Genomic DNA, 27,929 nt, shown 5'->3' on the forward strand with positions numbered 1-27,929 from the left:
TAAAATACCAGAAAAGAAGAATCTTTTTCAATTAAATGACCTTTGTGGTCAGAGGACATTCAGGAAAATAAAGACAAGATCTATAGTTGTTAATAAAAATTGTCAAAAAACAAGACTGTCCAGTGCCAATGGCCTAATCTTGAGGTCCAGATAGATTCTGAATGAGTCTAGAATCTTCAGATCCAGGCTTCTTCAGAGCCATGGGATAAAATACATATTAAGAATTTTAGAGAATGGCAAATAGTACTTGTAAATAATTAGTAATAGGTAGAAATAGCAAAGTGCATAGGAAATTTTTTACCTTTAATTCTTTCTTTAAATGTTCTGAATTTCTGGCAAACCTTCAGGTAAAAAAACCACTTATTTTTATTTTAGCATTTCCACTATGTGCTAATAGCTAAATTAACTCAAAGTAATAATTCCTGTGCCATGATTCAGATTAGACAAGGAGTCTCTGGATGTACATACAATCATTACCTTAGGGTGTGGTTAAGAAAAGTTCCCTGAAGTCTATATCTGAGCAAAACCTGAATGATGAATCAGTGAATATAAGGCATTGGAGTAGGAGGTATGATAACTCAGAAGCTTGGACAAGCATGACTGCAGAACGGTAGCTCATTCCGTTGACTGGATAGTAGTACTTTACGTGGGAAATTATGGTGGCCAGTATCCCAAAGCCATACTAACAAGATAAGTGTAACCTTGGTTATCCAGTCAAGCACTTAATCTAGGTGCTACCCAAATAGACTTCACAGGTATAATTAAATCACATTCCTGAAAATGGAGACAATATCTTGGATAATTCAGGTGGTCCCAATCTTAATTGCTAAAACCACTAAGAATGTAAAGTTCCAGCTGAAGCAAGAGAGATGCTGCGAAGAGAGAAAGCAGAAGTGGACACTTTGGATTTGAAGCCTGAGAAGGAACTAACCTGCTGTTACTGGATTTGAATACATTAAGGAGATGGGGAAGCCTGAATGATGTAGATGTCCTGCAGAAGCTGAGAACAACTCCTGGTGAAGGCCAGCAAGGAACTGAGGCTCAAGTCCTGCAGATGCACCCAACTGAACTAAGCCAACAAGAACTTGGAAGCTGATTATTCTGAGAGTTTCCTAGTAAAATCCCAGATAACCAAGACCTTATTTGTGGCCTTGTGAAGCCAGAGACAAAGAAACCACCTCAGACTCTGACCTATAGATTGGTGCTGTCTCTAGATATTAAATTATGGCCATTTCTTTATAGCAGCAAACAAAACCCAATATAGGAATAGTTGTGAAAGATGAAACTAAAAAGCAGTCACCCTCAACTGGGTGCGATATGCCCCCCTCCCCCCTCGGAGGACATTTGACAATGACTAGAGACATTCTTGTTTATTACAAGTAGTGGTGCAGGGTTTGATACTGAGGCCTAGATAGGAATGGTCAGGGACGCTGCTAAAATCCTGTACTACAGAGTAGAGCTCCCTGCAATAAAATATGTCCCAAAATATCGATCGTGTTAAGACTGAGAAACCTGAAGCCAGCCAGTGGCATAGTGGTTAAGGTGCTGGACTCCCACACCTGTGTTTGGCCACAGTTGAAGTCCCAGACCCAGTGGCTTGAAACTCATGCTGGGCATGTGTGGGAGGGTGCCCAAAATCCCGAGAAGAGAATGGAGGAGAAGGCTTTGCAGTGTGGCCATCTCCCTCGGGGACGATTTCTGGCTGTCTCTCTGTCTTTCTGGTGAGCGCATGCACCCTATAGCAACAATCTCTCAGGAAAAAAAAAAAGAAATTGAGAAACCTGGAATGGCCCTGAAGCCAGTGGTTAGGGAAACTGGATCTCACATGGCCAATCAGTTTGAATCACTGCCAGACACTTGAAAGACACATCAGACATATGTATGTGTGTGCCCCAGATTTCAACAGAGTGGAGAAATTCAAAAGAATTGCTGTGTGGGCATACACCACTGTGGGCGTATTCTCCCCCTCACTTTCTCTTGTGTGTGTATCCTATGGCAATTAAAAAAAAAATGAAAAACCTTAGTTTACATATAGGCAAGTGCAGGCTCTATCATCAAAAGTCTTGTATGTCTTGATCCAAAATTTACATTTTATCTTCAAGGCTATGGATAGCAATAAAAGTACAGTTTGTGCTCTTTTCTCCTCAGATTTTGATAAAGACTATTTTATATTTCCTTTGTGTAAAAAAGGGAGGCAAACAGGACTGAGGTAATTATTTCAAACAGTCCTGCTATTTAACAAACATATATTGAAAAAGTAGCTATTAAATTAAATCACATCAATCCCCATCTTTACTGGTCTAACATAAATAATTATCTATGCAAGTGGCCATTTAAAAAGTAATAAAAATTGCCAAAGACTTATAATGACAAATTATTATTGAAAGTGGAAGCTTAATGATAGTTTTAAAAAATATTGTTAAGAAAATACCAGAAGGAAGATTTCATCTAATTAATTTCCTGTGTTTTTGTCTTCATGAAGATGGCTCATCAAATTACTGGGTTTTCTATTCACATCAAATCCACTGCTTGGTTAGGTCAGTGTATAATTAGGCTATTGGACATTTACTTTCTTTAAATCCCTTAGTGTTAATCTTTTACTGTCTTTCCCTCATTTATCTGCAACGTGCATTCCCTGCACGGGCTCATTTTCTATGAGACTTCATAATATTTGTGGAAAATTAAAGTAAAAATTTATTTGATGCAAGAAACTTTGAAATCTGCACATAGGTTTTTCCACTGTCTTTTTGAAGACTCCTCCTCATAGAAAGATAAAAAATAAACTTATTTTTAACTCCCATTTTAATCTTTCACAAGCTAATTTTCATATTTCATATCTATAAAAATGATTATTTGAATTATACAAAAGTCTGGGTAGTATTATGATTAACTTTCATTCTTAAAACTTAAGTTGAAATTTTTTTATAATGGTATATTATCCAAATACTCAAAATGTGCTTGTTTAAAAAAGTTTATTTTATTTATGATTATGATTATTATTTTAAATTTGTTACAGGGCATGTGTGATCACCAGAGAGAGACAGTGAGAGAGAAAATGAGAAAGCAAGTTGCCAGGTTCAGGACATGAGCCGTGATAGACCATGTGGGAGTCCAGTGACCCAACCACCACATCACCTGTTGAACCCTGAATGTGTGCTTACCTTCAACTATCACAAACTGGTTTCTCCTTTAAAAAGAGAATGACAGGCATCCCTGCCAGGGTCTTCATGTCATGATCCACCCCTAGCCTGAGCTTGTCAAGATTGCAGACATGTGCGTGCACACACACCCAGTATGTACATGGAGCCCTCAGGATGCCCTAGGACCTTCCCATGTGGCCTCAGCATCATAGACTGTTGCATTAACTCTGTAGCATAACCTCTAGTTTTATAAATTACCCAGACTCAGATAGTTCTGCAATTAGCAACAGAAGCAACTAGAACATATTCTATGGAGTAAAAATGTAGAATTACAGGATATTCATGTTCCACCTTTGATTAAAATATGTCAGTAATGGATTTTCTTTTAATTTTCTGTAAAGAGAGATTTTCGCTATAGGGTACATGTGCTCACTAGAGAGACACAGAGAGGCAGAAAGACAGAAAGTGAGAAACCACCCCCTCCCCCTGCCCGGGGTGATAGCCATGACACAATCCCTTCTCCTCCATTATTTTCTAGGGATTTGAGCACGCACACACATGCACTTCGTGTAAGTTTAAATAATCGGGTCCAAGATTTGAACCATAGTCAACTATGTGGTAGTCCAATAATGTAACCATTATGCCATCCACTGGCCCCAATATGCCAGCAGTCTTAAAGGTGAAATATCTATAATGCTAATAGGAATTCAACTGCTCAGATTTATCTGTTTCACTCTGTTATGTATTTAATTGATCATTTATTTATATCAGGATGGACTCGTGGATATTTCTTTCTATATGTTGTTTTGTTTTATTTTTGAGAGTTTTTTTGCTTTAGGATGCATGTGCTTGCTGAAAAGAGAGACAGACACAGTGAGAAATCACTCCCAGAAGGATGGCCATGCCACAATCCTTTCTCCTCCATTCTCCTCATGGAATCTTAGACACACACACACACACACACACACACACACACATGCACACACACACACACACACAAACACACACACCCTTGCCTGGCATGATTTTAAAGCCACTGGATCCAGAACTCAAATTGTGGTCAGTCACATGGGAATCCAGCATCTTAACTGCTACATCATCTGCTGGTCTATCTATACTTTCAGTTATAATCCAGTACTGTTTAACTTATTTTGATGCTCAAATTGTACTAACTTTGACCTTTGAGTATTCTTTCACGTTGTTTGTATGTCACAATCATCATGAATCAGTCTTTGGACAACATGCTTATCACCTCCAGTGAAAATTCTTTCTTACTAAGCTTTCATAAACCAGCAACCTGCTCAGAAAGTGTTCATCCAGGTCACAAAACCTTGGGGGGTTTCTAGAGCAAACCTGTGCTTGGCATCTGGTTCTTATTTCAGGGCCATGGACCAAGGTCTGGGACTCAAACTGTGGTTGATCATGTGGGAGTCCAACACCCTTAACTACCATGCCACCTGCAAGGTCCTACTCATTCCCTTTAAATGAGATATTCTGAAGGATTAAAGAACAGGATTTGAATCCTAGTCAACTATGTGGGAGTCCAGCAATGTAACCATTATGCCATCCACTGGCCCCAATATGTCAGCAGCCAATGATCACACATAATTGTGATGTCATGCATTTGGTATGTTTTTAATGTGAATATTGCTATGGTCTTACATGGCCACCAAAATCTTAACATAGTCAGGCCAATTGTAGCTGACCTTCAGTTTAATATTCTTTCTTCACATAGAAACCACAAGGTGCTAATTAATTCATGTTCAGTGAACATAATGAAAACCAAGATGCATATGCATATATATGTATAATTCCTACTAATACGTGTAGTAAGCTTCATAATGCCTTTACCCTGTCCCATTTATGCATGCATATCAATTCTTTATTGTTACCAAACCATCAAAATAAGAAATCTTATATTTATCAGTTAATATGTAAGGCTTATGTATGCATGTGTGTGTGTACACACACACACACACACACACACACACACACATGCATATACATTTATATTACTAAATTCACCTAGAAATAAGTTTTAGCCTAACTTCTAATGAAATAATTTTTCAAAACCACAACATTTTCTTAAAATTTAGGCTAATCTCTCAAAAATACTGTTTGCCAAAACAGTTCCCAATACTAGCATAGCACTTAAATTTAGCAAATCTTTTCAAGAAAAATTCTCCAGATAGAAGTTAATGTAGCTTAATCTATAAAGCAAGGCACTAAAAATGTCTTGATGGGTTCTTGCAACTCCTGAATCACACAGTTTGATCCTAAACTTTTTATTAATTTTTAGTAAAAGTACATATCTGCAGGTATTGAATTCCAGTGAGAATTGCCTCGAAATCAACAAAAGATTAAAAGGACACTAATCATCAGCTCATAACTACTCCTTGCTGAAACACATCTTCATAGTGATAAAAATTGGGCAATAGACAAAGCATATTTAAGATTACATATGAGGGCGCGTATGCATGCATGCCCAATATCCCGAGAGGAGAATGGAGGAGAAGGGATTGTGGCGTGGCCATCCCCCTGGGGTGTGATTTCTAGCTTTCTGTCTCTCTGTCTCTCTCTGTCTGTCTGGCAACCGCACATACCCTATAGAGAAAATCTCTCAAAAAAAAAGGAAAAAAGATTACATATGAATAAAGTTTAACCATAACTAAGCTGTCAACAGCAACCGCTAAAATAAAAATAAACTACAAAATAAATACACCATAACTAAGGCCCAAACTGTGATTACATACTCTACTATGCTCAGCCATAAACTTAAATAACAAAACACATGAAATTATTCAGCACTGCTTAAAACTCGAAGGATTTGGTAATACTTTATATCCCTCTAGAGGCATATAATTGATAAACCCTGATAGACCTCACATAATCTTAGTATCTCTTGCTAATTTAGTTCATTCAGCTATCTTCAGCAATCTCTAAAATGATATTAAAGTAAGCATAAGTATGTACAAAAAAAAAAACATTAGATCAAGACGTAGCTTATAAGATGTAGAGAAATGGGCTACACTTTCTAATTAAAGAATATTTCACTCCTGACAACCCTTATGAAATAAAAGGCCAAAGGAGGATTTGGTAGTAAATTAAGAATAGAGAGCTTGATTGAACAGGGCCATGAAGCATGTGCACACAGTTCATTATCTTCCTCAACTGCTTCAATAAGCCCAAATTTACAATTAACATAAATGCACACAAGAGGAGATAAGTAGTAACAAGGTAAGTGTTCTGGAAAGGGTACTTGGATAAACCAAAGTGCAGCTTAACATAAGCACCTGGCTTATACCTGGAACATTTCATATTTATTTGACCACTTTGAACCAAAACTAGCTTCAAATCTACACAACTTAATAGCAATAATTATTTCACCCAAAATATTTATTCACAGCAGAAAGTACAGGGGATAGGAATTTTCTTAGGGACTATGGAAAAATCACCATAAAGAAATTAGAAAGAACGATTTAAAGTTCAAAAAAGCAAAACCGGCATCTTGTGTTTTTTGCATACTGAATTAACAAGAACAACTTTACAAAAAGAACTTTGCTTAAAAAATAAGTCATGGAGATATTCTTTTATATTGACTTTTGGAAATTTTAAACTTTTGTGTTTACATATCAACCTATGTTATAGTTTCAGTTAATTTTTGTAGAAGGTATACATCTGTGTATAGATTCCTTTGCCTTTTTCTTTCTTTCTTTTTTTTTTGTATATGAACCTCCAATTTTTCCAGACCATAGTTGAAAAGACTATTCTTTATCCACTGAGTTGCCTTTCAATCTTTGCAAAATATTAGTTGACTATATTTGCAAGAGTCTATTTAGTTTCTCTATTCTGGTCCATTAATCCTGTGTTTATTTTTCACCAGTATCATGCTGTCTGATTTCTTTGGTCTCATGGTAAATCTTGACATTGGGTAGTGTGAGTCCTCCAACTTAGTTCTTCATTTTTAAGTTGCTTATTCCAGATCTTTTGCTTTCCCTAAAACCCTAAAATCCATTTGTCCAAATTTTCTAAATAACTTGCTAAGATTTTGATTGAGATGCATTAATTATTTTAGATTGAGTTAAGAACAATTGGCATCTTAATATTAATTATTCCATCCTTAAACATGAAACATTTCCTTACTTACTTAGATGCTTTCTTTCATCAATGTTTTATAACACACAGATTTTTTTCATATATCCAAGTTGGCTTTTTTATATGATGTTGGTAGGGATCTGGTTATGTTTTCCTTTATACTTTAAACATGATGTACTCAGCAAACTCTGCTTCCTCTGGTGATTTGTGGTTTCAATTTTACTGAGTATTTTTTTTTTTTTTTGCATATACAGACATATTTGCTTATCAGATTTCTTGCTGGCCTCAGCAAGAAATTTTCTTCATTGGGGTCACCAATATGGCTGCCTGTCTCTGCAAAAGCAACAAGAAGCAAGAGACACTGAGATACTTAAACAATGCCACATGAAGCAAAGTCTTCTGTTACGTGAAGATAAAAGTTTCATTTAATTTTGCAGCTAAAAGATCATTAGGTATGTTGACAATAACAAATTTAGTGCAAAGGTCAAAGCAGAAGTCAAATTTTCATTGAATTAAAAGGTGATTTGGAACCTGGCCACATAGTGGGCCTTGTGAACATGGTTAACTATTGTTTGAATCTCAGCTCCAGCAACTTGAAAAAAACATGCAGGCACGTGTGCATGCTCCAACTGCTGACGGGATGCAGAGATGAGAGGAAAAGGACTGTATTGTGACTATGCTCCATTGACTGGTTCTTTCTCTCTGGTGAATGTATATACCCTCTAGAAATGGAAAAAAAAATGGAATGGAAAAAGAAGAAAGAAGAAAAGATATTAGAAACTGATCAAATGAAAACCTGATGTACATGCAAGTACTTCCAGAAGCTAGATTATACAATAATGACAGAAAAAAACAGCAGTTCTTAAAAGATGTATAAAAGGAGGAGGTTTAATGTTACTTTTTTAGTTTTTATATAGGAAAATGCTGAACAAAATGATGATCTTCTCAATGATTTAATAAAATATTATAGTTTATGGAAATGGCCAACTTCTTAACAATCTCCTTTGAAAGTAGTTCTCTCTCTCAAAAGCTATTGGATGATGATGATGGGAATTTTAATGTCTTTGTATTGACTGGTATGCATGGTATTCCTTCTGGAAAAAGAAATGTAATACACGGTAAAGTTATATGTGATTCAACGTAATATTAACAAGATTATGATAATAATAAATTTTTTAAAAAAGAATCCATAGTTCACCATTATTATAATGAAATCAAATTTCTAACTTTAACTTAAAATTGAAAACAATTATACTTCAGTGTATGTAAAGTAATGAAGACACTCTAGGTCAAGTTATTGTTATTATTAATTATTATTATTGTTGTTATTATTATTTTATTTGCTACAGGGCACATGAGCTCACCAAACAGAGGCAGAAAGAGAAAGTCAGAAAGCATTCCCCAGGGGGTTGGCCATGCTGCAATCCCTTTTCTTCCACTCTTCTCTGTGGACTTTGGGAATGCACAGGCCCGTGCTTGGCATGTATTTCAAACTGCTGGGTACAGGACATGAACTGTGCAGCTGGCCATGTGTGATTCAGTTGCCTTAATTACCAGGCCACTGACTGGACCCCAAATTATTTTGATAATAGTTTTTAGTTCATTAAATTATAGATTAAATTTAATTAAATCCAATTTTTATTTTACTTATAGTATGAGAAGTTTCATACTAAATGTTGTGATAACACTATTTTTATTTTTCCTTTACTTCATTTATTTTTCATACCTACTTCAAAATACACAGCACTATGATACACTACAGTGCACTAGTATCCTTATTTACATTTGAGAAAAAGGGACCAGAAGATGGCATAATGGTTAGGTCACTGGGCTCCTACGTAGTTGATAGCAGTTCGAGTTCTGGACCTGGCAGCTTAAAACTCACACCAGGTGCATGAGCATGTGTGCTCAAAATCCTGAGAGGAGAATGGAGGAGAAAGGATTGCAACAGGGCCATCCCCCTTGGGAGGGTGATATTTCGCTTTCTGTCTCTCTGGCAAGTGCACATGCCCTATGGCAAAAATCACTCTAAAACATTTTTTGGAGAAAAACAAAAGTATAACTCAGGAAATTTGTTAAACATAAAGCATGATTTATTGACTCATATACTGGAAAGTGGAAGGCAACAATTCCCTAGTTACTGTTGTGCATCCAATGGCAACCTCAGGGCAACGCCAACGCCAGCCATCTTCTCTATCAAGACTTGTCTTCTTTTATTTCTTTCTTTCCTTTCCTTTTTTTTTTTTTAAAAGAGGGATTTTTGCTTTAGGGTGTGTATGTTTACCAGAGAGACAGAGAAACAGAGAGAAATCTCCTCCCCCTGCCACCACACCCACAGGGAATGGCCACACCACAATTCCTTCTCCTCCAGTGTCCTCTCAGGATTTTGGGTATGCACACACATGCACCTGACATGAGTTTTAAGCCACTGTGTTGAGGATTGATTGATACCACAATCAACAATGTGGGAGTCAAGTGATGTTACCATTCCACCATCTATTGGTCCTGTGCCTTGTCTTTTTCATTTGCTTCGTCCTAAGTTAGGTACTTCCTGCAATGAGCAAACAGGGCCACCAGCCACTCCTGACATATAATATCAGCTATGGTTCTGGACTGAAAACCAGAGATTAATCGGTTATCCTGGATCCCAAGGCCACCAGTTGTGCAGAAGATGTGCCCTCAGTTCCATGGCCTCAGGGCAGGAGGAGTTCTTCAAAGGAATGTCAAAGTTTTGTACCAAAAGAAGGCAGCAAGGAGGCTAGGAAAGAGTAAGCAAGACATTAGAGTATAACAGTGCTTTCAGAAGTTAAGCACACTTCCTAAACATAATTTGTTTGTTATGGGAGATGGTCATATGACTCTAAGATAAGTGCTTATCCTTTACATCATAATTTCCCCTTATTCAGGAAGAGGTATAAGCTTATTTTGTTGAAACACACTGGATAGTTATTTACAATTTATGGAGTGTTTTCATATATGTTATCTCAGCTGAGAAGTAGGAAATGTACTCTATCTGCATTGCCATTCTGATTTCTTTAGCTATTTCTGGCAGCTTTCACTTTTCTAAACTGACTGGCTATGTGAGATGTTACAGCACTCAGAATCAGACCTACTTTCTCTCAACTTTTCTTGTGGCAAGAACATGTGGTTAAGTCATTATATTATATTCCTACTGTGATGCAGCCTGAATATAAAATAAAAATAGGCAGAGAGGCTGGATCAACCCCCAAAATAACAAGCAGAATGTGTGCTTCCAACCAAGCATCTACGGCAGTGATCACAATTTTGTGAAGTATGGATAGTCCAGTCTGAGATAGCCAGTGGTTGCTTACATAGGCAAAATAAGTTATAGCTTCACATTCTCAGTCAAGAGCTCTGACACAGAATTATTCTGTAAGCTTCATAAGAAGACTATTTTACCCAGAAAGAACATTGTATTACAAAGCAATTAAAAAACTGAAACCAACTTATTACACGGGGCAAATACAAATGTAAAAATAGAATGACAAGTAATGCAAAAGGATAAAATTTCATACTTTGCACATAATGATAATCATTATTACATTAGATTGAATTCAGTATTCAGAAATGTTTCTTTTTTCTAGTCTAAATTTAATTCCTTAAAGATGCATTCAACAGCCTGTAATAAATGACGACCAGTGGAAATCTGAAGAAAAGTTTCTAATGGCCATTTTTTACTGAAATATATGCTTTTTGCAAAAGCTTTCTTGCCTTTGATTTTTAGATCTTTTTAAAATTGTGCTAAAATATTTTGGAATTTTTAAAACTGTCAGTTCTATCTTAGGGCAGACCCATATTTGTTCATTTCTTTCCCACAAGAATGGCTGTCATTCATCGTGTCACTTACAATGATTACTTTTTTTTTTTTCATTTAAAAAGGTGCTGTGGGGATGAATAATTTGAACCTGACACATGTTCTTCTTCTTTTCATTTATTTTATTTTTTCATTTAATCAATATACATTGCTCAACTTGTAAGTTGAATTTACCCCACATGAATACACTTCACACCAGTCCAGTTGAAGATACAAAACACATTATCATCAACAGATAATAATCCGTATCTGTGATCCACCAATGTCTTCTTAACAGTAGTTGCACCATTATGAACTTGGAGCATGTATGTAATCACCTACGATACAAAGTACGCAGGGAAAAAGCTTGTGTTTGAAAATAGGAATAATTTTCAGTTGGAGGCACCAGAGGAAATGCCTTGGAGAAGGTAGCATTTGAGCTATATTAGGCACAAGGTATAAGGTTTTAAAATATTTGAAGCACTGAAAATAAGGAAATCTTAATCTTACTGTTAGTGTTCCCATCTCTCCCTCTCTCTTTGTCTATCACTTCCTCCCTTCCTCTCTCATCTACCCTCTAGTGACATCAACTGCATTCTAATCACTAAATATACTAAATTTCTAGAGTCCTCCTCACACTAGTGCCTGGAATATCCCCCTGTCCTCTAAGGGACTGTTATCTTCCAAACTTGATCTCGAATACTATTTTCTCTGAAGATATTTGAAAGTCTTTGAACAGTATCACGAAATGGTCAGATCTATACTTTTGGAGGTTTAATTTCACAATAGATAGTAGTGAGATAAAAATGTAATTGTGTTAATATGCAGAAAATAGAATTTAATATTAGACAATGAAAGGGTATAACAATAAGTAGAAATCATCATGGAATATATTTAGTTACTAAAAGATCATACTATACTCTGAGCCTAGTATCTTCAGTAAGGTTATTCCTTTAAGATAAATGGGGGAAAAGGGAGAGAGAAAATGTTTAGGATGAAAAGTAACAAATTGAAATCTGGGCATAAGCATTTAGAGGTATTTTTGGTGGCATCAAAATGGAGACGTTCCATGGACCCTTGAAAATAAATATCTAAAACTCATCTGAAGAAAAATATTAAAAGTTTGGCTCAAGAAAAATAAGAGCATAAGGAGCCAATATACGGCATAGTGGTTTTGTTGCTGGATTCCCACATGGCCAACCACAGTTTGAGTCCTGGACCCAGTGCTTGAAACTCCACAGAGAAGAATGGGGAAGAAGGAATTGCAGTGTGGCCATCCCCATTTGGGGGTGATTTCTTACTTTCTCTCTCATGTCTCTGTCCTTCTCTCTCTGACAAGTGCACGTACACTAAAGGCAAAAACCTGTACCAACCCTCCCGCCCCCCCAAAAAAAACAAAAAAAAAAACCCAAAATTAGACTAGAATGCTAAGGGAGATACACATAAGTAAGTGGGGAAAAGGGCACTGTGGTTATTGTTGGCTGTGCATAAATACTGATATAGACTATATTGACAGGGGTAAATTGTTAATTTACAAAGATGTTTAAAGATTAAATATTCTCCTTTTTTGTAGTAGTTGACTTATTTTGGAGATTCATCAAAAACTGACCAAAACTATCTGATTCTAAGATATTTGACTATTTAATGATTAAATAACTAAAGTTAAAGGTTACCAAAATGTAAAAATAGAATGACAAGTAATGCAAAAGGATAAAATTTCATACTTTGCACATAATGATAATCATTATTACATTAGATTGAATTCAGTATTCAGAAATGTTTCTTTTTTCTAGTCTAAATTTAATTCCTTAAAGATGCATTCAACAGCCTGTAATAAATGACGACCAGTGGAAATCTGAAGAAAAGTTTCTAATGGCCATTTTTTACTGAAATATATGCTTTTTGCAAAAGCTTTCTTGCCTTTGATTTTTAGATCTTTTTAAAATTGTGCTAAAATATTTTGGAATTTTTAAAACTGTCAGTTCTATCTTAGGGCAGACCCATATTTGTTCATTTCTTTCCCACAAGAATGGCTGTCATTCATCGTGTCACTTACAATGATTACTTTTTTTTTTTCATTTAAAAAGGTGCTGTGGGGATGAATAATTTGAACCTGACACATGTTCTTCTTCTTTTCATTTATTTTATTTTTTCATTTAATCAATATACATTGCTCAACTTGTAAGTTGAATTTACCCCACATGAATACACTTCACACCAGTCCAGTTGAAGATACAAAACACATTATCATCAACAGATAATAATCCGTATCTGTGATCCACCAATGTCTTCTTAACAGTAGTTGCACCATTATGAACTTGGAGCATGTATGTAATCACCTACGATACAAAGTACGCAGGGAAAAAGCTTGTGTTTGAAAATAGGAATAATTTTCAGTTGGAGGCACCAGAGGAAATGCCTTGGAGAAGGTAGCATTTGAGCTATATTAGGCACAAGGTATAAGGTTTTAAAATATTTGAAGCACTGAAAATAAGGAAATCTTAATCTTACTGTTAGTGTTCCCATCTCTCCCTCTCTCTTTGTCTATCACTTCCTCCCTTCCTCTCTCATCTACCCTCTAGTGACATCAACTGCATTCTAATCACTAAATATACTAAATTTCTAGAGTCCTCCTCACACTAGTGCCTGGAATATCCCCCTGTCCTCTAAGGGACTGTTATCTTCCAAACTTGATCTCGAATACTATTTTCTCTGAAGATATTTGAAAGTCTTTGAACAGTATCACGAAATGGTCAGATCTATACTTTTGGAGGTTTAATTTCACAATAGATAGTAGTGAGATAAAAATGTAATTGTGTTAATATGCAGAAAATAGAATTTAATATTAGACAATGAAAGGGTATAACAATAAGTAGAAATCATCATGGAATATATTTAGTTACTAAAAGATCATACTATACTCTGAGCCTAGTATCTTCAGTAAGGTTATTCCTTTAAGATAAATGGGGGAAAAGGGAGAGAGAAAATGTTTAGGATGAAAAGTAACAAATTGAAATCTGGGCATAAGCATTTAGAGGTATTTTTGGTGGCATCAAAATGGAGACGTTCCATGGACCCTTGAAAATAAATATCTAAAACTCATCTGAAGAAAAATATTAAAAGTTTGGCTCAAGAAAAATAAGAGCATAAGGAGCCAATATACGGCATAGTGGTTTTGTTGCTGGATTCCCACATGGCCAACCACAGTTTGAGTCCTGGACCCAGTGCTTGAAACTCCACAGAGAAGAATGGGGAAGAAGGAATTGCAGTGTGGCCATCCCCATTTGGGGGTGATTTCTTACTTTCTCTCTCATGTCTCTGTCCTTCTCTCTCTGACAAGTGCACGTACACTAAAGGCAAAAACCTGTACCAACCCTCCCTCCCCCCCAAAAAAAACAAAAAAAAAAACCCAAAATTAGACTAGAATGCTAAGGGAGATACACATAAGTAAGTGGGGAAAAGGGCACTGTGGTTGTTGTTGGCTGTGCATAAATACTGATATAGACTATATTGACAGGGGTAAATTGTTAATTTACAAAGATGTTTAAAGATTAAATATTCTCCTTTTTTGTAGTAGTTAGTCTCTTTTCTGTAGTAGTTGACTTATTTTGGAGATTCATCAAAAACTGACCAAAACTATCTGATTCTAAGATATTTGACTATTTAATGATTAAATAACTAAAGTTAAAGGTTACCAACCAAAACTCTTAAAAAATAAAAAGGAACTGGGGTCAAGTCAGCAGGTGCATAGTAGTTAAGGCACTGGATTCCCACAGTTTGAGTCCCAGACCTGATGGCTTGAAACTCACAGCAGGCACCTGTGCATGCAATGACCAAACTCTCAGGAAGAGAATGGAGGAAAGGCGATTGAAATGTGGTCATTCCCCCCTGGAGGATGGTTTTTCACTTTCCCTCTCACTGCCTTTCTCTCTTATCTCTGACCAGTGAATGCCCTATGGCGAAAACCTTTAAAAAGAAAAAATAATGGAGAAAGACACTGGGACCAGCATTTAGAGTGGAAGTTAAGGCAACTGAATTCCACATGGCCACCTGTGTGTATCAAGTCCCAGAGTACATGGTTAGAAAATCATGCCAGGCATATGTGCATTGTGTGCCCAAAATCCCAAGAGAGGAATGGAAGAGAAGGGATCGTAGCATGGCCATCCCCCTGAGAGGTATTTTCTCATTCCCCCACCCCCATCTCTCAATCTCTCTGGCAAGCACACACACCCTATAGTAAAATGAATAAAAAAAAATTAAAAAAAGAGTAAAAGGAAATTTGATAGATATATTTTCCTACCACCATCTGTGACTTTTACTAATGTCTTCCTCTGTGAATTCCAGAAACCATTCTTATGTTATTAAAAGAAAGCTATACTAGATGATGACTGGATTTTTAATAGGAGCAGACACCATTCATCTGTCTATAAGATAATAGAATCATCTAGTTAGTAAAAGTTAATTTTAAAAATCTATATACAATATCATGGAAGAGTTTTAAATGTATTTTAAAGTGATATATTTCATCTTTTATATCTTTAGCAACAGTTTTTTTTGTTTTGTTTTTTGTTTGTTGTTTTTTTTTAGTGCCCTACAAGCACTGTTTCTAATCACCCTATCTCCTATCAATGATTTTTCCTATAATCAAGTACTATTAGATTTGGAGCTTATACTTAGAATTAACTCAGAAATCAAAACTGATATTGCAATTGCAATGTTACTCATATCACAATATCTTATCTGTTATTGTCACCAGGGGAGAATTGAAGGGGTTGGTCTAATTTGCTCTTGTCAGCGGTCATTTCAATCTAATTTCTTTTAAATTACATTTTTATTGAACACAACACAGATTCTAATAGGTTTTGTAGTTCTGACATAAGATGTTTATAGTTGATCTAACTTAATAATACATAGTTTAGTGTGTATCTAACTTTGAAGAATCAAAAATGTTTCATTTTTTCTTATAACTTTGTAGTTTAAATGTTGAATTATCTTTTCTCTTGAGTAATTTCTGGCCTGGTACTAGGAAATAAAATAGGAGAAAATCTCAATCCTACTCCCTCTGGACCCATAACATGACTTAATTAAATAACAAGCAACAAATTAGTTTTTAAGGGATTAGGATCAAAATGCCCAATTTTGTGTTTGTTGTAAGGCTAATTAAACACTTTAATTCTTCATGATTGAATGAAACTAAATATTTTGTTCAGCCGACACTTAATGTTATGATTTTGTGGAACTAAATGATTCCTAACAATGTTAAATAATATATATCATCATTATGTATTATTATTATGATCTACACAAATGAGTAAAACAAATATGACCCAAACATAAAGATGAATTTAAATAAGGTCCCAACATGCTGAAACATTTACTGGGCAGAGGTTCTTAATAATGTGACTAAATATTCAAAACAAAACAGTTGATTATTGCTCTTTTTGCCTCTTTCAAATAAGGCAAAAAAGATGTGAGTGGGAACTAATGTCAACACAGTTGAAAGTAATCATCTCATCTCATCTCTCTAACTAGATTTTCCTATGCAGGATATCATTATTCTCTTAACCTGAGCAATTTGACCTCATCATTTATAATATACCCTTCTTTTCTGTATCTACTTTTTATCCATCTGAATCTTCATTTACTTAAAAACTTCCTGGCCACACCTATTTTTGTCACAGTTTGATCTTTATGCAAGAGTGACACCAAGGGAAAAATAATTTCCCCTGGTTCCTCCTCCCCTAGTGAAAGAAGGCAAATGCTGTTTTCATAATCTTCCCAAAAATTACTAATAAAGAGATCTCTGACCTGTATTTTGAGACAAGAGAACTGAAAGAACTCTGATAAAATAATAGAACTACTCACTTGTACATAGGTTTTGAGGAGTTTGAGGTAAATAGAAATATAAATAAAATCTAGATGAAAGTCTCCTTCTGTCCTTTGGGTAAATATCAAAGACTAGGACAAACACTGTATGTCCCTGTTCAATACATGCCAAATATCTGCAATCTATGGCAAAAATTGAAAGATTCAAAGACATATAGTAGAAAGGACAAATGTAGATTCTAGAGACTGTAAAGAGGGATCAGTACTGGGGTAAGTAAGAGGGTCTCAAGAAAAACAAATTGACTTAACAGACACAGAATGTAAGGTTCTTTGTTGAAGAAGATGTATGTGGTAATACCTTTAATCTGATTATCACGCATTGCATGCATACTTTGAAAAACTATATTGTATGCAATAAAAATGTCATTAAACAATTAAATTTAATATACATATTATTAAAGGGAGTCAATGACAAGGTGGACTTGGTGCAAATTTCCTGAATTAGAGCCCCTTTACTTTACACTGAGTTAGGTGAGGATTAATTTCATATTTTAGGCTGGATTCATGTTCATATGTAGAAGTTATGTTGCTCCAGAAGAAGGGATGTTAGAGTAAGGTATAAAGAACACATTCTTTATTCATTAACTTATTCATTAAACATTTATATCTAGTGAGATTCTCCTATGTGCAAGGCTCTGAGCTACGTAGTGTGGAAACTGTTAAGATACCAATCTAACATCAAAAAGTCTAAGGTCTAGGGAACCAGCAGTTAGCGTAATGGCTATGTCGCTTGACTCTCATGTAGTCGACTGCGGTTCGCATCCCAGACCTGGTGGCTTAAAACTCACGCCAGGTGTGTGTGTGTGCATGCCCAAGATACCAAGAGGAGAATGGAGGAGAAGGGATTGCGGCATGACCATCCCCCCTGGGGGGTGATTTCTCGCTTTCTGTCTCTCTGTCTCTCTCTGTCTGTCTGGCGAGCGCACAGCGCCCTATAGCGAAAACCTCTCCAAAAAAAAAAAAAAACAAAAACAGTCTAAGGTCTAATTGTGAGAAAGAAAAATAAACTCGAAACTCTATTTTAAAAAACTGCATTAGATTATGAAAATATATGAGGTAATACAAGGATTTCACTAACTAAACAGAAAAGTCAAGAAATGTTCCTGAGCAAGTGGCACTTGAGATGAATCTTAAAAAATAAACTTTATTTTGAGAGTTTTTTGCTATAGGAGTGCTTGCATTTGCCAGAGAGACAGAGAGAGAGAGAGAGAGAGAGAGAGACAAAAAGCGAGAAATCACTCCCTTATCGGATGGCCACACTGCAATACCTTCTCCTCCATTTTCCTCTCAGGATTTAGGGCATGTACGGACTCACACCAAGTGAGTGTTAAGCCTCCAAGTCCCAGATTTGAACTGCAATCAACTGCACGAGAGAGAGTCCAGCAATGAAACCATTATACCATCAGTTCACCCCTTAAAAAATAATAATAATAAAAAATTGATCTTTTTTCCCCCCCTTACTGAAGAAATTGGGAGAGAAGGAAAAGTAATAAAGTATTAAGTAAATTTTGGGTTGTCAGAAAAGTCATGATGTCTTTTTCTGTTTTTCTATGCAAATGTATCATGATTTTTTTCAGATAATCCTATAGCATTAGTAATAATAGCTACCACTTAAATAACAGTAATGGCTATCATACTAAAAGAACGGATTTTAAACATTCTCACCACAAAGAAACAGTGTGTCTGAGGTGACGGATATGTTAATTAGCTTGATTTGATGATTCAATAATTTATTCATGTACAGAAACATCACATTGTACCCCATAAATATATACAATCATCATATGTCAATTAAAAATTTTTATACATTAAAAAACAACAGCTATCACTTAGAGTTATATATCATCTTCTTTATTTAATCTTCACAATATTCTGTGATATGTGCCAACATATTTATTTCACAGATGTGAAATCTGAGCTTGAAGAGCACATTATTCACCCGAGTTCTCAAAACTACTAGTAAAAGAGCTGGATTTATATTGTTTATTTTATTTTGCTATTCTTCAAAACACCTGCTTTGTCCCTATGCTGACACGTCCTCTGACAGGTCCTGTGAAGGATAAGAAGTGAAGTATACCAGAAGCATAGACAGAGGGATGAGTGTTTCATGGAGAGTGCTGAAATGGAGAGACCAGTTCTGGAGTGTGAAGGTCTTTGCAAGAATAGGTAAGGGGATGGAAGGAATTTTGCTTCAAACAAAATTTCATGGCATATACTAAAATGGTAAGTTATCATCATTAAGCTAATGAAACTTCACTTTTTTCTCAGTTGCAATATTTTCAAATTGCAAGAAACTTAGCAAACTATATTGCTCAGCTCTTCAGCTTTACAAGTAAAAAGATGGAGACCCAGATCAAGAACATAAAATAAGCTGAAATTAAAACACCTTTATTTCTACATGAGCCCACTACTGAGTCTGCACTTCTTTCTTTTAAGTGATGTAGAGCCATGGTTGGAGTAGAGAGGAGCTCAGGATGATGAGGGAAAAGAAAAAGACTGCATAAGGTAGTTGAGTACCTTAAATATGGAACTGAGAAATTAGCCAGGCAGCCAAGTACTCATTCCTCCTTGGTTCTTTTTTTGTTTTTTGTTTTTTTTTTTTTTTTGAGAGGTTTTCGCTATAAGGCGCATGTGCTTGCCAGACAGACACAGAGAGAGACAGAGAGACAGAAAGCGAGAAATCACCCCCCAGGGGGGATGGTCACGGCGCAATCCCTTCTCCTCTCCTGATTTTGGACATTCATGCATGTACGCCTGGTGTGAGTTTTAAGCTGCAAGGTAGGGGACTCAAACCATGGTGGACTACATGAGAGTCCAGTGATGTAACCATTACGCCATCTTGTTTCCAGTCTTATTTACAATCTTAAAATAAATTATAATGTGACAATAGGAAAGATGGTGGCAAATGCCAAAGATTTTTTAAGAATGGAATAGCAAGAATATATTTTATAATGGTACGTTAGTTTTGAGCCTAGAATTAAGGGTCCATGGCAGAGGCATAAAGATATGGGAAAATGACACTTATGAAGTAGTTTAGGCTCGTCGAACAAAATACGAACATCTTTGTGGTAGGGTTAGGGTTAGGGTTAGGGTTTAGGGATAGAGTTAGGGTTAGTGTTATGTTTTAAGGATAGTGTTAGGGTGCACTCACCCTATGGCAAAAAATTTTTTTAAAAATTAAAGGGGAAATCATTCCTCCTTGGTTCTTTTTTTGTTTTTTGTTTTTTTTTTTTTTTTGAGAGGTTTTCGCTATAAGGCGCATGTGCTTGCCAGACAGACACAGAGAGAGACAGAGAGACAGAAAGCGAGAAATCACCCCCCAGGGGGGATGGTCACGGCGCAATCCCTTCTCCTCCATTCTCCTCTCGGGATCTTGGGCATGCATGCACACGCGCCCGGCGTGAGTTTTAAGCCACCGGGTCCGGGATGCGAACCGCGGTTGACTATGTGGGAGTCCAGCGACATAGCCATTACACTAACTACTGGTTCCCATTCCTCCTTGGTTCTTGAATAAAAATCAGTTAACTAACCCTTCCAATTTTGGTGGTTGGGATCTCACTGTATTTTTAGTGCTTAGAAAATATTAAAGGGATTTTTCAGATCATTAATAATGACAAACATCATTATGAATTTCATTTAAAAGAAAACAATGCAATAACCCAGAAAAATCTAATACTTCAGTGTGTTTCTAAAATCACAGCTTTTAAATTTAGGATGGCATTGGTAACTACATCTACTAATAAGTCTAAGAAACTACATCTACTAATAAGTCTAAGAATAACTTGTTCACCTATCCACTATGGGCTTTGTCATCAAAGAGAAACTGAGCTGACTCCAAGTTGATCATAATAGAAATTAAAATAAAAGAAAGAAAGAAAAGAAGAAGAAAACAACCCTCAGCTGTGTCCCAACTGTAGCCTTTTCATTACTGTTGACAATGAAAATGAAAGTCACAAAGAACACAGCTGGAATTTTAACTCTTTCGTTGAGATCAAAGATTTGGCAGTTAGAAAAATCATCCTTTTGACTTGTAAACAAAACAAATCTTATATGGATGTCAGAATAAATAAAGTGTTTCTCATTCAAAGTTACCGTTTTGGCAAAACGTACTCATCATACCTATTAAGAGATGTAAGGTAGAGTATTTATCACTCTACTGCCATCTTAACCTCAGACATAATTATTTAAGATGAAATAAATATATACTTAGAAAACAAGGAAGATATATTACTAATTGTCCACTAGGCAGTCAATTGCCAGTTAGAGTAGCCACTTGTGTAAACTCTGTCAAACATGCTGACCCAAACACGTCTCTAACGATTTTCAACATCTGGCTTAAAAGCTTCCCTGTAATTATTTTCATTTTGCATAAGCAAAACTCACTAAACCCTGCATCTGTGGTGGTGATATACAAAACATATAAATTTGGAGGGATTCATTAGATATTGCCAAAGAAAATGCACCAATGGCTCAGAGTCGTTTAACTCCTGCTCTTTTGTTAAATTAGCCAGCAGTGAAGGCCTTCTCTTCAAAAGATCATACAGTTCATCTTGACTTGTTTCTGCTTGGGGTGTGTTTATTGTATAGGAATAGACATGTAGAAAAGTTACAAAGATTCTGTCCTTGCTATCCCTGATTTTCTACAGAGGAGGCAGTAACAAGGTATTACAGATATCAGAATTAATATAGATAAGAAATGCTGTCTACAATTTTTGCTGCAGTAAAGCTGTGGGTCTAATTTTGGTACAATTTTCTTGGGAGAATGCTTAAAGCACATTTAACATATTATTTTATCAAAAATTTCCAAATTCTGATGGTGCACAAACATTGACTTTCAAAAACTATAAATCATTTATAATCCTATATTATAGATGCATATATTTGTGAATGGTGTATAGATAGAAGTGTCTAGTATCGGGAAAATCTCTTCACTATATCATACCTTGTTCTAAAAATGTCGTATTATAATTCTATGTTAGAATACCATAATATAAGTCTACTCAATTACACTCAGATTTATTAACCTCAGTTAAATAAACTTGTCCATGTGAAAATGTTCAGAAATGTTTTAATATATGTTTATTTTTCTTAGTTTTCATCTTTGGTTGGTTATTTCTCTCAACCTGCTCTAGGGAAACTGGAATAGTCTAGGTTGGATGATGTATATTTATTAGCTTCAGAATCACATCTGTGTGCTCAGATTGGAGGAAAGGTCATAAACACAATGAATGTTGCTAGGAAACCATGCCTTTTAGTCAATTTAGTTGTGAAGATGAAAGGGATTTTTTTTGTACAAAGATGGGTTATTTGTATAGTACAATGAATAATCATTTTATTTTGATCTTTGAATTTATCATTTAAAAAATAACACTTTTCATTAGTAGCTTTTCCTATTTATTACTTACTTGGATTTCAAATATTTGAAATTCAAGACATGAATATAGTTTTCTATGAAAAGAAAGGTTGGTGGCAATTTTCATTTAAAGAAAATAATCTTGTTGGTGAAATGTAGGGATATCTAATACGTAGAGCAAAGCATTAGAATCATAAAAAGATTAATAATCAAATAATAAAAGTCAAGGAACAAGAAGCTAAGTCCCTTGAAATAGCCTTTAAAAGGATTTTTGAAAGCTTAAGTGCTATAAACAACCCTGACACTTCTTTTTGTGTTTCAAAACACCAAAAGTGTTTTGTGATCCAGGCAACTTTTCATGAAGATTAATCTAAAAGAAAACAGACATGTTTCACTGGTCAACAATGATTAGATGATCCTTTGACATAACTAAGTAGTCTAGTTCCACAGAACTGTATTAGCTCACTTAAGTACGTAATTAGCTTATGTTGGCTGTGCCTGTATCCATTGATTTTGAATCAAACTGTAACCTTAACCAGGTAATTTTTTTACTGGATCCATTTCACTTGAATGTTTAAGTAATAATCTGGTGGTACAAATGTTGCTGCTGATGAAAAATCGAGCAGGTTAGAGTTAGAGCAGCAGTGGACCTCGGATTTTTTGAGTATGTGACATATATCCCTTTTTAAAAATAACTGTTTTCTCCCATTTCATTTGATTCTGGTGGTCCTGTTCATTGCCTGGCCTTATCTTCTCTCCACAGAGATATATACCCCTCCAGCTGGCCCATCAAACAAATTCATGGGTCATATATACTTGGAAAAGAAAAGACAGTGTGAATAAAGAAAGTAATAGTCCGAGGTGAGGTGGTAGGAAATCAGACTGTGGCATTAGACAAAAAGCCAGGTTGCAGAGAACCTTCTGATCTGGAGTAAAAATATCTAGATTTTATCTACGTGTGATGGGAAACTTGGGGTTAGTCCACAGTGTGATATGATATAATTTATCTATTTGAAAAAAGATCGCTCTGGTTGTAAATCAGAAAAGGAGGGAAGGACAGAGCTAACCTTTAGGAAGCTATTGTAGTAGTATTTGTGGAAAATGTGAGGCTGGTTTGGGGGAGGGTAGTAGCAATGGAAATGATAAAAGTTTATGGGCTCAAAATATCTTTTGCAAATGAAGTTAATGAGTTTTGATAGCAGATTGGATATAGGGTATATAGTTACTAGTGAGCTCAAGAATAACTCCTAGATTATTAGTTTGAACAATGAACTTTGGTATTGCTACTGACTGAATGGGGAATATAGGAAGAACAGGGTTAAAGATGAAATTAAAAGTTCTATTTCAGGTTGATTAAATTTGAGAGTATCTCCAAGTGAAGATGTTAAATAGCTGGTAGCCTATGACATTTGAAAAGACAGAATCTATGCCAATTTTTTAGTTAATCACAAATAGTTAATATTTAAGGCCATGGGAATGAACAGGTTACCTAGGGAGAAAGTGCTCATAGAAACGAAAAAGGACTACAGATGTCTTTAAACAATGTGCTTAACTTAAAATATACTAGATGATTAAGGGAAATTTCTCATGAAAAGTATTTTAAAAATCTTATTAGCGGTGCCAGCAGATGGTGTAACAGTTATGTTGCTGGACTCCCACATGGATCCAGTGGCTTGAAACTCAAACCAGGTGTGTGTGCATGTGTTCACAAGACCCCAAGAGGAAAATGGAGAACAAGAGATTGTAGTTTGACCATCCTCCTGGCTGGTAATTTCCTACTTTCCCTCTCACTGTCTCTGTGTGTGTCTCTCACTCCAGAGAGTATATGCACCCTAAGGCAAAAACCTCTAAAAAAAATAGAAAAAATCAAGAAAAAAATCTTAATGGCAAAATGCTTTCTTTGTTATGTCATGTCCATAATATAAAAATGAAATGTATTTAAGCATTAGAGGAGTCTATTATTATCACTGCATGGATGGGTGTACCAGACAGAAATTAGATGCCCAGAGTTAAGATCTCACAGCAAGGAAGTGATGGAGTTAGGCCTAGAGTAGAGACTAATCTAATTCATTAATTTTTCTGTTATACCATATTGGGAACTTTCCTTGCAAAGATGTTAAGTTTCCCAAGGTTATTATTGAGGCTGTTGGCCTCCACACTAGCATCCCCAGTTTTCAATACTTAAGTTCCTATGTCTAATTAGTTTTCTATCCTAGCCTTTGATCTTTAAGGTCACCTCTTGTGCATCTTGCCTCTGAGAGTTTCTCCCTCTAGTGATCTACTGTTATCATGCTTTGATCTGAGAAAATAATCAAGATGTAGAATTATTATCAATATAATAAGTTAAAATAGTCTTTGAGGCATTCTGATTAGTTATATGTCATGACCTACAGCATGGTCTTGAAGCATGGATTGTGATTATTCAGAGCCTTTCACTTATTTATTATCTCATTCCTTTGAATTTGTGTCATGAACTGGATAGCTTGCCAAATAAATGACTTCTGATGGCTAGTGCAATTTCCTTTTCCTTTATTCATGAGTAAGCATAAGTGAGAAAAAGTGAGAGCGAAATGAGCACCCTCCACAGGATCTGGCCATGCTAGGATTCTCTGCCTCAGTTCTCCAGCCTGTCAGATCTTGGGCACTTGTGTGCATAGCCCAGCATGTTTCAGGTTGACCCCAATGTGTATTTGAACCACAGTTACCACCTGGAATTGGCTTTTCTAAAGCAGTGCATTACTATTGCATCACAGAGCTAGCCTAATAATGCAGCTTTTAATACTCACAAGTCTTTTTCCTCAGACTCATGCCTTATCAGTCCATATTGCTAGGGGTCAACCTCACCCTTAACTTCTGAGCCATTTGTCCCTTCAAAAAGGTCGCAGAGAAGTTTTGTTTACACTACTCAAGCAGTAGAATTTATTAGAAAGCATTCTTAAGCTACATCTTAGCTAAGAAGACTATAATTTAAAGAAAAGTATATTACTTTCAATCTGAATAGTGACTCTAGGAATCAAGGCATTCTCCATTTATTCGGCCTAGGTGTTTAGGAGTGCTAGTCACTCTTCTGCCTCCTTGATCCTTTATGAAGCTCATCATCAGGTTCCTGTTCTATTTCCTGTAGCTGAAGGAGTTCTACAATCCTACTTTTACATTCTTCTCATCCCTCATGCAGTCTAGGTTATGATTATGTTTAAAGGCTACCAATGACTAGTCTACAGTATCTCCTCTTACCAAATTGAGCCCACCATCCTGGATTTGTCAGCTCCCTCCTCAAGTGCTAACAAAGGAAATGTCACTCTCATACACTTGGTAGTGGATTATGAAGTAATTTTAGCAGAGAAGTGACATTGTTTAAGACAGATTATATTGGCAACGATGTAAATGACAGCTTTTTAAAAAGCTGATGATGGAAGTGGGTAGAACAATTACAAGCCACTGTTCCTAGTGAGATGTAAAGAATATGGACTTCTTAATAACAACCAAGATAGATATGAGAATGCATATTTTAGGGATATCCAGAAAGTATAGTGATGTAGAACTTGGATATTCATTGAGATGTAGAATAAAAAAAAGGAATAATTAAAATGACCCCTTAATTACTGACTTATGTATCGTAAGGGTAACGATGGCTACTCTCTGGGGCTGATTTAGTTTGAAATGGATCTGGAACTTTGGAGAGAATTTTGGGGGTCAAAATAAAATTTGGGGGAACCATGTGAAGTATAGATTGTGGTTTAAGCCATTTAAACCAATGGGATTACTCAGAAAAAGTATTTCAAATAAGAAAGTTGAAGACAGAAACTATAGAAAGTTATTTTTTACTAAGTAGCTACAGAAAAAAAAATTATGAATTATACTTAGTGAGGAGAAACAACTGAGCCTGGTGTCATACATACTAACGGGGGACAAAATCAACCAGTGATCAGCAGTGCTGAGAGCCTTGTAGAGATTAGACAGATGAAGACTGGAAATCATCCACTGAAGTTGCCAATTAGGTCATCTAATTATGAATTGTCGTAGGAAGATTATAAACTGTGTGGTAGTTAGGAAAAAAAAACAATTAGGGGACTTGTGGGCCCAGCCATAGGATTTGGTGGAAGTACAAATGATAGGAGCCATAGGGAAGACTGGGCTTAGGCTCACCAGACATTCTATACAGACCAGGTGTGTGCTTGTGTGCCTATGATCCTAATAGGCTGAGATAGGCTGTGGTAAGGATTATTGCATGAGTTCTTACTGAGGGTGCTTCTCTCTCTCCCCTCTCTCTCCCAGTAGATAAATAAATAAACTTAGAAAAAGAGAGAGAGTTGTGGAGTGAATGTTATGTAGAAGTTGAATGAAGAAAGGGTAGACTAAAAACCTGGATAATAAAGACAAGAAAAGAAACAAGACTCTGGTTTCAACGGAATCTAGAAATACAAAGTGGTTTAGTTAGGTTTTTTTAATTTGGTTTAGCTTTATTTTTCCTTCTTCTGGATAAAATACACTTAACTGTGTTTCTCTTCTGGAAGATAGAAGACACTAGTAAGGAGAAGTTTACAATGCATAAGAGTGTTCAAGGAAAGTCTCTGAGATAATAAGAGAGATGGAATCAAATATAAAGTGAGAGAAATTGTCTCATCTAGAAGAAAGACAATATTATCCAGGAAGATTGGAAGGAGGTGAGTAAGGACGGATACAATGGACATAGATTTATGGTGAGAAATGAAAGATTTTACTCTGATGGCATAAACTTTCTCAGTGGCAGAAGCAGGAGGCAAGGTCAAGAAGAAACAATGGGTTTGGGTACTCTGGGTACTCCACTGTTCACCAAGGTTCCTGTGTATAGTAATATTTAGATTTGTCAATGTAAATAATTATTTTTAAACAATGAAGACTACAATAATCAACTTTTGACTGGTTTAATGCGTTAAGACTACAGCAAATATAGAGTAGTATGTATCAACTCTTATCTGCTGTTTCCACAGAGCATTGACAGGACAGGATTGATTATATCTACAGTTAAAACCCAGCCTGGCAAAGTTATCTTATTGCAAGATCTTTGCACTAGTAATCAACTTGCAGGAGTATCCATATTTGATTGTATCTACCTTTAAGTAAAGATTATCTGAGTCATACAATTTAGAAATAAGTTTACCCTATTTTTACTTTATCACATTGGAATCAAAATAGTAAGGGGGAGAGCCATACAATAATTTTTTTCTCATAAGTTTTGCTCATAAAAATTTTGAAGTATAAATTCCAGTTATAATTTGTCAATTATAGGCAGTAATCCAGTTCATTTAGGTGTTGCCCACTTAATATTTGTAGAGTTGCTCAGAAATTAGAAAACCAAAAATCATAAATTTTTTCTGACCCCTGCTATAAATGAAATATAACAAAACCTTCCTGAATGATTCAGGGAAGTCTTGAGGCTGTTATTGGTATTCATTGCTATCAGTAATAAGTCAGAGATTTTTCTAAATAGATATCAATTGGAAAGACATCTGATATTGTGGTTAAATTAGAGACTGTAGTGTTGAACAGATGTGGAGTCAAGTAGTCATGACACCAACTATGAATGCAGGACCTCAACTTCCTCCTTTGTAAAATGAGGTTAACAAAGTACTTACCTCAGTGTTGCTATGAAAGCCAGATC

This window comes from Tupaia chinensis, unplaced genomic scaffold, assembly GCF_000334495.1.
Source record: "Tupaia chinensis unplaced genomic scaffold, TupChi_1.0 Scaffold000690_1, whole genome shotgun sequence".
In the NCBI taxonomy this organism is placed as follows: Eukaryota; Metazoa; Chordata; class Mammalia; order Scandentia; family Tupaiidae; genus Tupaia; species Tupaia belangeri.